Below are 15,059 nucleotides of genomic sequence, written 5' to 3' on the forward strand. Positions count from 1 at the left end.
TTTTTTAAAGTTGAAAAATTTAATTATTTCTTTATTTAAAAACAATTTTATACGTGTTTCTTACTCGTTACTTAATTTCTGTTCTTTTGTTACTTCATTAATTTAAATTCTAAAAATAGAAAATAAGTACAGTAAGTACGTATTAAAATATAACAATAGATTGAAATTAAATATAGAAATAATTAAAATAAATCATGTGTATACGTGTATCTTTAAGAACGTCAAACAATTACGAATAATCTGTAGTTAATCTGCACTTTAAAATAATAATATAATTAATAAGTGAGAGAATTCCTTAATGCAATTAAGGGAATCAAAGATATGCATTACGTAATTTTGGGGTGGGCGTCTGCGACAGCATACGGAGCGTTACATGGAAGTGGAACGGTATTTGAAAAGTTTAAAAATAACATTAGGTAATTTATGAACGATCCCTTGTATAAGTTCCAGAAGGATCCTTACTACTTCTTTTAATCTCGGAAGGATCTCCTTAAGGTTCCTTTAAATATCGATTTTCCTTTAATAAAAAGTTTTTTTAATTCGATTTATATTCCGAAAAAATTAAATTAAAACTAAAATATACTCAGAAATAAATAAATAATTTTAAACGAAATTTAATCCAAAATATTTAACCAAGAAATATCATCATAAATCTTTGAATTAACAAAAAGTAAAGTAAAATAAATTATAAATAATAAGATTTTATTGTTTATTATTGAAACTTTTAGAAGAAACCTCAAATAAATTGTCCTCTTTCGTAATTCAAAATATTTTTCATGCTATCAAGCATGGCATCCATCACATTTTATCCAATCTTCTTGAAGGAGTTTCTTCACAGCCTGAAGCTACTGTAAAACCAGGAACTCGCTCCAAACTACTAAAAATATTTCAACAATTCTCACATCAGATAAAAAAAAGATTCGACCAAATATTATTGAATTTTCCATATTTAAAAATTATATATTTTAATATTTTAGTCTGATATTTAATAAATTAGTTAATAGTAGCATACATATCTGGATTAACCATTATGCAAAATACGCAAGGCCATCAAGGAAAGAAAGACATCACAGAAATTTTTCTATGCCTGATTTACTATAGACCATACGGTGCAAAACTTAAAAATGTGGTGCCCCTTTTTCTGGACTCTATCTCCACAAAAAGGGGCCCCACAATAAATGAAACAATTAAAGTATTTGCAAGTGCCATTCATTTCAAAAATAAAATTTTATTATACATTTTATTGTTATTTATGAGTTACACATACAGTGTATAGGGCCACCAAAATCAAAGGGTTTAGGGCTTGTAAAACTCTTAATTAGTCCCTTATAACATATGTTAAATAAGAATTCCGCTTTGTTAATTAATAAATAAATAATATTTTTTAAAAATTAAGAAACATTGACTGGAGTAGGAAAAAAATATTTTTTATTCTGGGTTAGAAAAAAGCCATGTTATTCGAATTCTTACTGAATCTATCGACTATTGTATTGAAACATTTGACAAGAATTGAAAAGATATGGTTTTTCATTCGCGTGTAGAACAGGCAATAACATGAAAAGAAACAAAGATCAAACAGAAAAACCAAATTCTGTTTAGTCTCTGTTACTTTTATAGAATTTTACATGTGTCTTGTATTCTAGATTTATTCCAAATCTTTAAATTAAGTTTCTTTACATGCTGAAGATATGACTGACACGACTCTAATGTTAAAGGAAAAGTATGATGTACAGGGGCAAGCCACTAATGATTTGAAGTAGAGAGCATATATTTTAATTTTTATGCTGTAAATTATTTTAATGTTTAAAAATAATTAAAACAATGCTATTAAATAGCTACAATTTATACAGAACGGAATAGATAAATATATCTGAAGTTTATTATTCAATTTATTGGACTGCAATTTTCAAAATTTGCAGATCTGTAAATTCCCACTGGTCAGCTGTCTGTCCTTCGTTAATCTTGAGAAGAGAATGAGATAAATGAAATTCTGTTTAGTCTCTGTTACTTTTATAGAATTTTACATGTGTCTTGTATTCTAGATTTATTCCAAATCTTTAAATTAAGTTTCTTTACATGCTGAAGATATGACTGACACGACTCTAATGTTAAAGGAAAAGTATGATGTACAGGGGCAAGCCACTAATGATTTGAAGTAGAGAGCATATATTTTAATTTTTATGCTGTAAATTATTTTAATGTTTAAAAATAATTAAAACAATGCTATTAAATAGCTACAATTTATACAGAACGGAATAGATAAATATATCTGAAGTTTATTATTCAATTTATTGGACTGCAATTTTCAAAATTTGCAGATCTGTAAATTCCCACTGGTCAGCTGTCTGTCCTTCGTTAATCTTGAGAAGAGAATGAGATAAATGAAATTCGAGACCAAACATGGAAAGCTAAAGGGCAGAAAGCCACGTTTAACTTTGTACGAACTTCCCGTTTATAACGGAAGTCACGTTATTTCAATTCAAAAATTTTTTCCTGGATATAGGTAGATAGATGACTGACATGACTGAATTGTTAACAGGAAAAGTATAATTTACAGGGGCAAGACACTACTAAAATTGAGAGCATTGTGACGATGTCTCAATAAATAATAGTTCGTTATAAAAATATATTTTTAAAGTTAATTAATATTTGAATATAATTTAAACAAACTAAAATAAATAACCAGAGACCATTTCATAAATTTATTTCATAATTAATAAACAAATATGTTAAATATTTTAATGAATTTATTAATTTCTTTTTTCAGTCCGAAAAACTGTAAAATTTAATACATTTTTTAAAATTTGCTTGTAAAATTTAATCAATTTATTAAATATAATAATAAATAGGCCAGTATTTATTAGTACATTTTATTTTTGTTTTCTGAAATGGTGCAAATTATCATCTGCACACCATCCCTGACGATTTTTTGACTCAAAAATATAATTAACATTACCGTTGAAAAGTAATTTTTTGGATGATGTGCTGCTTCAATTTTTATCACTTCATCATCATCATCCCCCAACAGTCCACGTCGATTCTTCATAAGAATAGAAATTGTAATCAATAACTATCCCGATTAAAAATGATTTATCCTCATAATATTTTTGGATTTTAAACTCATAATTGCAAATTTACCCGTAAAATGACAGCAAATAGTAATCAATGCTTAGTATAGTTATTGTTTGTATACGGCAACGCGACACGTAGACAATCTGCCGGGGGAATGCCTCCTGAAACAACTTTCCATAAAAAATTGACCCTATTTAGGTGTTACTAACGTGAAGGAAACCTATAAAACACATAGTCGTTCCGCTGGCCAGGCGCAAACTCACGACTAAGTACATGTGTTTAACGGTTTTATCCACTTAGCCATTGGTGTGCAGTTGACTATTGATTAATTTTTTTCATAATTGATGCTTAGTATAACTGATTGCCTCAAAATTTACTTCCTAATAAACCTTTAAAATCGATTAACTGATTCTAAAAATGAACTGTAAATCGATTTTAAGTGTTTTAAATTTGTATTTAATGTGTAAAACAATTAAAATTAATTATTTTAGGTGTTAGTCCACTCTAAACTATTCGATTTTTTAAAATTTTTACAGTGTATTTTATAGCATTACAAGGACATAAAAAGCATTATAAAAGACGTCTATTGTCGGGGCTAATTATTTTGTTAGGTGTCACCAAGGTAAGAGTCCAATACTTTTTGGAGTGGCATCCTCATCCTTCAGCAATTTTCAGACTCGTTACAGACTTCAAGAGAATAAATGATAAATTGAGGTAAAATTATTTAATGTATAGGCTTAATAATCTGTTTAATAATTATACAGTGCATAGATTTTACAATGATTTTTCTATATCGTTGTTTCAGAATGCATTAAAATTAATTATGAGTGTGTGATAATGATTTAAAATGTTTACCTTCCACTTTCTGTTAGTAGAATGAATCAAATAAAAATGTCAAACTTAATTAAACTATAGGATATTTCATGGTAATAAAATCATAATTTATTGTTTGAAATATGTTTATTCTTATAAATTACTCATTATTTCATGAAGGAATTTTTAAAATTCAAAACTGCTCACAGTTATGGAAGACGTGAGTCAATATAATGGACAGATTCCCAGAGTAGCACCAGCCTGACACTGGAGATCCGGGTTCGAGTGCAGATCTGTTAATAAATTTTCACGAACGCATAGACAATCTGCCAAGGGAAGACTTTTATGGGAATTTGTCTCCTGTTCAGGTGTTAGACGTGTGAAAAATCCCAAAAAACTTTACGTGACCACCACCCCGTTGGGGAGACACGACCCGCGACCAACTGTGTTCGGTGATTTTTACCCACTAAATCACTGGTGGGCGCAAAAATGACCAAAGTGAATTATTTCTTCGTATCATAATACTTTTAAAGTTCTATTTTTATTTTATTAAGGATTGATAAAACCGAATCAATAACTGAGATTTTAAGTGAAAGCTCAATTTTACAATCCCTGAAGGTCTTTTGTATTATTTTATAACTAGGATGATATTTTATCACTAGAATTTCTGCATCACGTATCAGCTGTCTGATAATTTTATACCTAAATATTTCTCTTTATTTTCTGAAATAAAGTAGTTTCTGTCCTATATTTATACTCCATACAAAGGAAAAATTCAGAGTTCAAATTATTTATCAAAGGAATAAAGGTCATAAAACCAAATAAAGACTCATCTAGTACACTCTTCCGTTAAATTTATTATTAAAATGTAAAAAATTTATTAATTATAATTAAACTTTATTACGATTAGTTATAATTAGTTAAATATTAATGTTGTAAATAATTTTTATTCTAATTATTTATTAATTAATTTATTTATAAATTTTATAAACACATTTAAACTAGTAAACAATAGCATTTTTTCCTATCAGTAAAGTATTTTGTACAAAATTTTATATTATTATTTATATATTTAATTTATGTACAGTACAAGATTAAATAAGGTATAAGTACTGATCTTATATATACAATAATTGTCATAATTTGAATAAATTTCAAGTATATATTTGTTAATCAATCCAGAGAGTGGCCCAAAGTCAGGTAAGCATAGAAAATAGTTCGGTCTTTTACAATGGTTAAATGATTTTTGGATTACTTACATTTAAATTAATATATAATTTGGGATATTAACATTAGGAACTATTTAAAATATAAACTATAGGTGTATAGATTTTTATAGTTATAAAATGTACTGTAAAGTATATATTTAATTTTTTATATATAGATCTTCAAGTGATTAAATAAGATATAAATTAAGTTATTAATGTAATAAATGCAGTCATTTATATAACTGAATAAAATTATTTGCTATTTATTTAAATTATGTACAGTTCTCTTTACACTTAATCATGGTCATACACAGGTTTGGACTTGGACTTGTTGGCCCTAAGTTATAATATATAACCGGCCCTTCTCTTCCACCTAAGCTATAGAATCATAGAGAACCTAAGCTGCAGCTTGTTTAGCTTATGTACAGTACAGATCCGGTTTTGATCATACAGTTTGTATAGGATTCTATTTAACACAATTACATTCTTTTACGTTTAAATTTAAATATAAAATAATTGAAACTAAATTCATAAATACAATCGAACCTCGTTTATACGTTTTTCAAAGAAAACCAAGAAAAGTACAAGTGAAACTACTTTCGAATTGATATCAGAGTGAGAGCGGTACAAATTAACACTGTACAACTGAATTTCTAAACAATAACAATAAAGTTTTAATTTACTATGCAGTATGTGCCACACTGTAGGATACATTTGAACAACATATAAAAGGGTGTGAAATTGAATCATATACACTATAAAAATTCATAAAATTTTGCTTGTTTCCTGTAATTTTCGATGGACTCGTCACATACTGGTAGCCTATGTAACACCAGTTGTCTCCTCCCGCCGAGACTCCAGTCACGTGAAAGAATGGATCCATTCTAAAGGTTAACTCACATTGACCGCTGTAAGGTGAGCCAACGATTTTTATTCTCTCAGTGAAATCGGTTTACACTACAAAACGTAAAAAGCGAAAATTTTCAAGGCGTTGGTGTGGCAGAGCGATTTGCTAAACAGGAAAATTTTCTGGAAACTGAGTCGCGTGTTACTTATTATTATGCTTTTTGCTGGCAATTCGCTGTCAGCATGGAACGGAAATAAATACATAATTTGCATAATTTACAAGATATTTAACGTATACCGGCTAGAAACGTACAACCGAGAAATGTATAAACGGAATTCGACTATAATAACCAATATTCTTCGTACGAATTCGTAACGCATTTGGCAAATATCCGATCGAAAACAAAACAAAAAAAATTATTATAATAATAAATTAAGTTTACTACAAATTTCTATTTAGAAGCTTCAAATCAAACTGACAGAAATCAAGAAAATAAACAAGAACTTTTTAAGAAAAACGGTAATTGTTACGCTGGGTCAAGTCAATAGAAGAACCAGTAAGAAGGAAACTTCAAAAATAAAAAAAGGGGGAGCGTTGCCATCTAGTGGTTGGTTTGATTGAATTAAGTATCTGGACAACGTTTACGAACCAAACAGCTGCAATATTTTCTTTTTCGTCAAACTGAACACGGCAAAGTAAACATCAATTTAGAAGAGGACAGCTAGAAGTGATAGTTTTTCATTCCTACCAGGATCCACTGATTTATTTTTATCAGATATTATTTATATATACATTATATAGTTCCTCGACTGTGAATAATATAAGAAAGATATATAACTCAGCACCAGTTTATGATTTACTTTGTCATTCTGAAGTTTTTCTTTTACAATTGTCGCATATTCCACAAGAGAAACTATGGAATAAAACTTGAATGACAAGACCAATAGTATGCCTGTTGAATATTCATTTACTTATTCGAGAATGTGATTCAAATTGTAATGTTGTTCACAAGATTATTGGACTGCAATTTGAAAAAATTGCAGATTTCTAAATTCTCACTTTTGTCCGTCCGTCTGTCTGTCTTTCCTTAATCTCGAGAACGGAGTTAGATAGATAAAAGATGAGACTATATTTCGAAACTTTGGGGACAGAAAGCCCCGATTAACTATATATTAACTTCCTATTTGTCTCAAAAGTCATGTTATTTCAATTCAAAGATTTTCTCTAAAAGAATAACCGGCACGACTCTGTTGTTAAAGGAAAAGTGTGATATACAGGAGCAAGCCACTACTAATTTGAAGTGGAGAGCATATATTTTAAATTAAATAAATTTAAAAAATATGATTAATAATTGCAGCCCGGCATTGTGACAATGTCACAATAAATAATTACTCGTTATCTAATTAAATATTTCGAGAATTTCACTCCCTCCAGATAAGCCCAATTAGACTTAATTGAGCTTTAAGTCCATTTCTGGAAAGATTTAACGATAATTTTAAAAAATTTTCTTGATTAATTTTTATTTAAGTTACACCCTAAACGTTTATTTAAGTATAGAAACAATACAACCCTCCTTGAATCTTCTACGTCCTCGAAGGAGCGCCCACTTTGAGAATCACTGATTTAGTCAAAGAAAACTTGCCTTACATTAAAATTTTTATGGATTTTTGGAGGTCAAAGTAAAAGATATAGCTTTCACCATCTCCAGGTATGCAGCAAACCACATTCTTTAGTAAGATCATAGAGTTTTGATACTTTAGTATAAGTATATCCATAATCCGGTCCAATGCGTTCTTAATCCTGTGGGTAAAATTATCCATTATTCTAAATTTCAGCTGGGAAACCCCCAGGAAACTTTTTAGCACATATATATATATATATAGAATATCCTGTGAATCAAGGCCGGATTCGCACACAACTAAACGCTAGGGCCTCTTATTGTCTTATTGTCACACGTATTATTATTTGGTGGAAGAGAAGGGTCTCTTATATGTTTAGGGCCACAATAAGTGTAAATCCAATCCTGCGTGCCACTTAACTTTTTGAGGCCTCACTATATTAAAAAAGAACAAATCAGCATTCAGAATATTGTATTGTATTTAAATAATAAAAATTTGACAAAAAAAAATAAAATAATTTTTATAATAGACACGAAATAGAATAATAAATATTTTGAGGCTCAGTAAATGTCGGGCTCGAAGCAGTGTGGTCTTATAGTAAACATATCACGTGACTAGATACACCCTAATTACAACACTACTAACAATTAACACACGACTGAATTTCTTATTTTTAGAAAAATATACCCACTAAAAATTGCAACACTAAAGAACTAAAGAAAGTATGAGATTCCACAAAATTAAGGCGATTTTCTTCTGTAAAGTAAGCTAATATAATTGACTTATTGAACCTGTTGCCTGCTTTATATCTTCACAAAATAACAGTTAACACCCTTAAGATCATTTAATAACGTTGTAGATTTTAAAAAGAAAAAGAAGTATTCTTTAATCTTACTCATTGCCTCGGTTCTGATATTACGTCATAACTCACTGTTTGCAATTTTCTTACTTCCGCTGCCGGAAGGAGATCGTCATTGGAGGGAAGTGATTCAATTAAGTACGCAGTTCGTCATTTCCTGTGACTTGTGGCGTGTTGGTCGTTATGTTTCCTCGATTTGTCAATTGTATCGTTTCTATCGTCACTCCATTCCATCTTTGTTTATTTTATTTACTTGTAACTGATGGAGTAATGAAGTCCCAAATTAGACCCAAAGATGAAATCCTTTGATAAACATTGCGGTTTGTGTAGTAACTTAACTAGAAATTTTAGCCCCATAAGGAAATTGTATTAAATGGCCCTCCCGTTCTAGGGTTCGTGGTAGTACAGGAATTTTAACATCTTTATAATAGTTATTTGTATAATAGTTAAATCTTTATAATAGTTAGTTGGCTTAATGATATATAATATAAACATACGTTCTAGTAGCGCGTTACAGCTTCATCGGGCTCAGGAAAAATTGAATTCGGGGACCCCATGCCCAGTGTTGACTTCAGACATTTCTCTTCGGGGGAATGTTTTCATATAAAAGATTGGTTTGAGATCTCCTGTTGATGGGGCCTCTGGAAATTGCCCTTTTTTTGCGCACAGGATAACACGCCACTGATATGCCCCATGTCCAACAAATAAAAAATTTCAAATTTATTATTTTTATCAAAGTATATCTCGTATAATCATGTCATTGGATAATATATTCTATATTCTGTTTCTACGGAATAATGTGTTGTTTCGTAAAACAGGAAGTGTTCCAGGAACAATGTATTATTCTGGGTACTGTTTCTACGGGTCTACGGGTCTGAAACAGTACCCAGGGCCTAACCTGGAGCCCTTTATTTATGGGCCCTTAAGCGTCACTTAACCGCTTAAGGACCCATGAATGACGTAACTACTTAACAGTGGTTACGTCATTGGGTTTGTGTTAAATTAAATGACGTTTAAATCGAAGACACGTGAAACTAATATTTATCATGTTTTATTAACCCAATAAAAATGTCCTTATATTTATTTTGGAATTAAATATTTTAGAAAAATAATATTTTAATGATAAAATTACTTGTAAAATAATGTTTATAAAAGAAAATATTACTCACAATTTATTACAAATGATTTCATTTATCTGCTATTTAAATGACCCATAATGTTTAGATAAAGAGAATAATAATTAATGTAACTTGTGTAAATAGGCCTAATTATTCCAATTATGATTTTGACATTATAACTAAATTACTTTCTTAAATACAACAACAGTATTTAATATATATTGTATATAGATCTAAAGACTTTTAGAAAAGCTATATACGTAGGCATGTATATATGTAATCCTATCTATTTTATATAATACTATGTATATAAATTTCTAAAGGTATTTTAATGTTTATTAAGCAAATATACTTTATATAAGTCTATATATATTGTGTAATATATAATATACATGTATTTGTGTGTGTACTTAAGGCCTCTCATCTGGACAAGTATTTTTCTGAAGTCCCTAACATATATACTAAAAAGAGAGAACAGAATGTAAAACTGCCTAAAAACTAGAATTTTTAGAAAATTCAATATACAAAAAAACACAACGGAAGTATAATTTCTAATAAATGTTCTTGAGTTTTTGGTAAATATGAATCCCAGGCCTCAATGACCTGCTTCTTCATCGTAGATGAACCAACAATGAAATTTCTCTCCTTACATTTTTAGAGCCTTATGATGGAGAACCAGCAGGATCCATTCCTTACATTTTTAAGGCCATATGCAGGTCTAAAGAGTAATATCACAGGCGAAAGGGTAAAGAGTAATATCACAGGCGAAAGGGTAAAGAGTAATATCACAAGTAAAATTACCTATCGCTAAAATGTCACTAGTTTTATATCTTATATCAAAGGAAACTAATTTAGCAGAGAATTTTTAATTAAATTGTTTATAGAATCAGCTAAACATATGTTAATTAGTTTATTTCTTCAAGAAAATATCCAATTAAAAAAAATTTATTTGAATTTTTTAAAATGGATATTTAAATTCCTCGTCATAAAAATACCATAAGATTCAAAATAAATAAATTAAAATCCATGAATTTAATTCCTTAAAAATTATGTTTATTATTTTATGTACCGGTACATAAAATAAATAAAATATAGGTTTTTGAAGTTCCTTAAAATAAAATATAGATTTTAAATATGGTTATAACATATAAGTGGCCTTAGTTTTTTATCATAATAATATAATAATAAATTGAAAAGTGTAAGGCCTTTAAGCACGAGGCCCTAACCTTTTGCTTATTGAGGTCTCTGATTGAGATTTAATCTATTGTAGTAGTAATAAATGAATTTATTTGTAAGTAAAATCAAGAAACCAAAGAAACATTTTAAAAAAAATAGTTTAAAAATCAATAAAATAATAATAATAAAATCGTTAAGTTTATTGAAATAAATAACCAATTTATTTTATTTTAAATTTATTTTTAAATTATGTAAACTTTTCTGGAGTACATATACATATTTATTTATTTTCTGGCTTTTTTAAAAATAAAAATATGAAAAAAATAGTAAAAAAATAAAAAAATAATACAATTTTTCTCTTTGGTCGAACTTTATCGGTTCTTACGATATCTTGAGAATATTTTATAACATACAAAAATATTTAAAATTTTCGAGGAGTGTTCCTGCAAAAGAATTTCTGTTCTAATCTATTAAATTTTCTATTTCTATTCTACAAAAATAGAAAACTTAAAAGTTTAGTTGTTCGATCTGCCATTTTATGCAGAACTCATATTTTTTTTCTATTTGAATATTTTTAAAGAAAACTTTTAAAAAAAGAAATAAAGAATAAAATTTTTGAATAAATTATACATTAAAGTTTTAAATAATTTATTTAATTTCACCATAAACTCATTAATTATTTTCTTTGCTTATCGGGCAGAAATTATCGAATTGCTGGCCCATACATTTTTATGTCGTTCACCTGTCTGATATCTGTCCTTCGTCAACCTCGAGACGGAGTTAGATAGGTGAAAATCGAGACCGGATATGAAAAGCGTCTGCTTTCTTTTCCGGAAGTCACGTGATTTCAATTCAAAAATTTTCCCCCGAAAGGTTTTAGGTAGATGATCGTCACGGCTCTATTGTCAAAGGAAAAGTATGATTTACAGGGGCAAGACAATTGATAGCATTAAAATTGAGAGCATATATTTTAATTTATTAATCGCGATCATATATTTTATTTATTATGACGATGTCACAATAAATGATTGCTCGTTATTGTTGTTTGTGTTCCCTTTAAGAAGAAATTATAAAATTTAATTCCAATAGTAGTTATTTTTTAGAAAAACCTAAAAATTCTGACTCTCTAAAGAAATAGGTTATTAAAATAAATATAATTCATTAATAAAATCGATGTTTTACATAGGAAACAGCTTTTATTTAATAATTCGTGCCACTATTAATCTAAATATTATTGGAATGGTTTCAAAATTTATAATTGTCTCTTGAATACAATGGTGACATATTAAAGTTACATAATATTGCATCTCTATACTTTCAGGATCATCTGAAGATATTTATTCAGGGTTTACAATAAACATTGGAAACCTAATCAAAATATCTATTCAGATAAATAGTTTAAATTACACTCTATTAAAGTAACAAAGTGTAATTTTCACTATTTATTATTTGGTGTGAATGAGAATGTAGCACGATTTTGTTTACCCATTTTAAAGCTTAATAACTCTTGTGCCTTTTGTCGAAGATTTGTGAAATCTCACAAGGTGGTTCGTGTATTAGGGCATTGCTTCTGTTAAATTTTGGTGATTAAAGGTCAAGAGGGTGGGGAGATAGAGAGAGTCGTATCGTAGCTTAATGAAGATTTTACTCGTTATTAGCATTTGCAATTTTTTATAACTCTTCTCTACCTTCAAAATTAAGCTTTTTGCTATTTTATAATAATTATTAATATAAAATATTTTTCAGATATGTTCATAGAAGGCCCTAAGCTGTAACATGCATGTTATATATAGTGAGCCACCATATACAATTATAATAATACGTGTTATATAGTGGAAGTAGTGTATATATATATATATATATATATATATATAACTTATATATATAATTATAGTGTATATATGTATTAAATATTATACACATAAAATTATATGTCTATTATATTATATACGTGTGTATGTATGTGATGGAGTCTCTCATATATATGAGACTCTCCATGACATATATCAATAATACTTAAACGCATAAGGTCCTAAACTTATTGCCTGTACACCATACATTTCCTGTTAACAGTATAGTCATGATGGTTATCTATGTAACACTATTATGGAGAAAATATTTGAATTTAAATAATATGACTTAAGGTCTAAATTAGAAGTTCGATTATACCTTGTAGTTAATCGAACATCCTGTTCCCATGCTTTCCATATTTGGTCTCGACTTTCATCCATCAGATTTCGTTGTCGAGATTTAGGAAGGACAGACAGACAGACGCCAGTGAGAATTTGTCTGCAATTTTTGAAAATTAAACGTAATTCATACGATTTCTTATAACTTTAATAACGCGTAAGTGTTTCTATAATAATAAAAAAATAAAAGCAAATATCTTTCTGTTTACTTCATAGTATTTTACTTTTATGGTTTACTTTTATTAATTCATTTCTTTTTATTTTTCATTTTTCAAAATATTTACTTTAAACGGCTTCATTTTTATACAAAACAGATGAACTGTTTATGTTTTGTTTTCTTCAACAAATATATTAAATATACATCACATTTTTTGTTTTATTCCGTGTGTTAAATATAAAATAATAAAATATAACTTTATAAAACAATGTTTTCTTAATAATTCATTCCGTAGATTTGTAAAAAAGATGTTTTAAATTAATTAATAAGCGCAGTAAAGGGTGGCCCAAGAGTCAGTACCTCCGTATCACCTTATTCAACGTATGGCTAACCGACTTTTAGGCCACCCTGTATTTATTTGCTACTTCTATGTAATAAGCATACTTAAGAGTTTGAAATACTCTTCCATTTTAAACAATTTATGAAAATATGTAAATATAACAGATGTTTTTTATATCTATGTTTTCACTGTTGTAAATATACAGATTATTCATATCTAGACATTCAGTATTTTTGAAAGAACACACAAAGTTTTTAATGCATTTTTTATGCATGTCTTACAGCAACTTGCAACTCAAGCTACTTGTTAAAGTGCTTTCTTTCGGATAAATATTTAAGCTTTTACATAGTTACTACAACAAATATAATGTAAAAATCTATATGTATTTCTGAACGTGTACTTGTCTGTTCACTATAGAAATTAAAGGGAAACTGTCTACAAGACCAGAAAGGGGTCCAATAGACGTAACTTCTCTGATGCGATTTAAAATTACTGAAATGTCGCTTCTACCTTCCGGTCCGTGGGCAGCAAGAGGATCTTTTTAGCAAGCCTATTATAGGTTCGGCCAGGTCCACAATGAGTCGGCCGGATGATGAGATAGGGGTCTGACTAATCTGAAAAATTCTTGGGGTTTATCGACCTGTCAGTCTATAACCCATTAGTCTCTTGCAAATTGTAATGCAATACGCATATCCTTCTAGAAGCCTACAAAGGAAAGTCGGATTGGGTCGAAGAGTGGTGAAGACTAGGGTTTGAAGACTAGTGTATTTAGACAATACTTATGTGTCGATATTAACCAATGATAAGCCACGTAAAAAGTTTGCTTGCTTTCTTACTCGGGCAATGCCTGGGCTGTCTTCTCTTACAGTGATATAAAGCAGATCAACTGTTTTTCCCTTTTGCTGTGATATATTATGATTAAATTTGATAGAGAATTAATGGCTAAGCATTTCTATATTAATTACAATCAGTATATTATAAGAATAAATAAATGATGTTTAAAATTTTTACGTGTTAATGAATCGAATGATACGTTATTAAGTTTTGTACAAAGTTTCGGCTGTTAACCTCTAGCCACTAAAATTTGCTTGCTTTCTTACTCGGGCAATGCCTGGGCTGTCTTCTCTTACAGTGATATAAAGCAGATCAACTGTTTTTCCCTTTTGCTGTGATATATTATGATTAAATTTGATAGAGAATTAATGGCTAAGCATTTCTATATTAATTACAATCAGTATATTATAAGAATAAATAAATGATGTTTAAAATTTTTACGTGTTAATGAATCGAATGATACGTAAATTTAAAATATTCTTTAATTCTCCTAATAAAATAAGCTTAGTCGTTTGGCAGGCTCTCACAATTAAGGTGACCTTCTGGAGATTTTGGAGGAAAGTTATTAGTGGGACCCTAAAATTTTTACAAAAAATAATCTTTTTTATCGAATTTTCTTAGAAATTTGAAAGTGTGAGGCTCCTCTGAACTCGGGGCCTCGGTTCGAGGCCCGAAAAACCGACGTCTGAGCCGGGCCTGGTCTGAGTGTCAACAACTAATGTCATTACTGCTTACATTATTGTATCTGTATTACCACGTACAGTACGTTACTATCAAACTCTACGTTTACTAGAATCAGACAATAGAAAGCGATCACAGGCCCAAGA

The 15,059-nt window shown here is 29.0% G+C and overlaps 1 long non-coding RNA gene across 1 annotated transcript; it reads right to left on the reverse strand.

Moving 5' to 3' along the window:
* Positions 1-291: 291 nt before the first annotated feature.
* On the reverse strand, positions 292-8,432 carry LOC136989315 (uncharacterized). The gene is made up of 3 exons (XR_010882892.1): positions 8,251-8,432; positions 736-877; positions 292-517 (listed from the first exon to the last, which is right to left on the reverse strand). It is a non-coding gene; the product is annotated as an uncharacterized lncRNA (long non-coding RNA).
* Between the last annotated feature and the right edge of the window lie 6,627 nt (positions 8,433-15,059).

This window comes from Centruroides vittatus, unplaced genomic scaffold, assembly GCF_030686945.1.
Source record: "Centruroides vittatus isolate TY-2023 unplaced genomic scaffold, ASM3068694v2 scaffold_464, whole genome shotgun sequence".
NCBI classification, from domain to species: Eukaryota; Metazoa; Arthropoda; class Arachnida; order Scorpiones; family Buthidae; genus Centruroides; species Centruroides vittatus.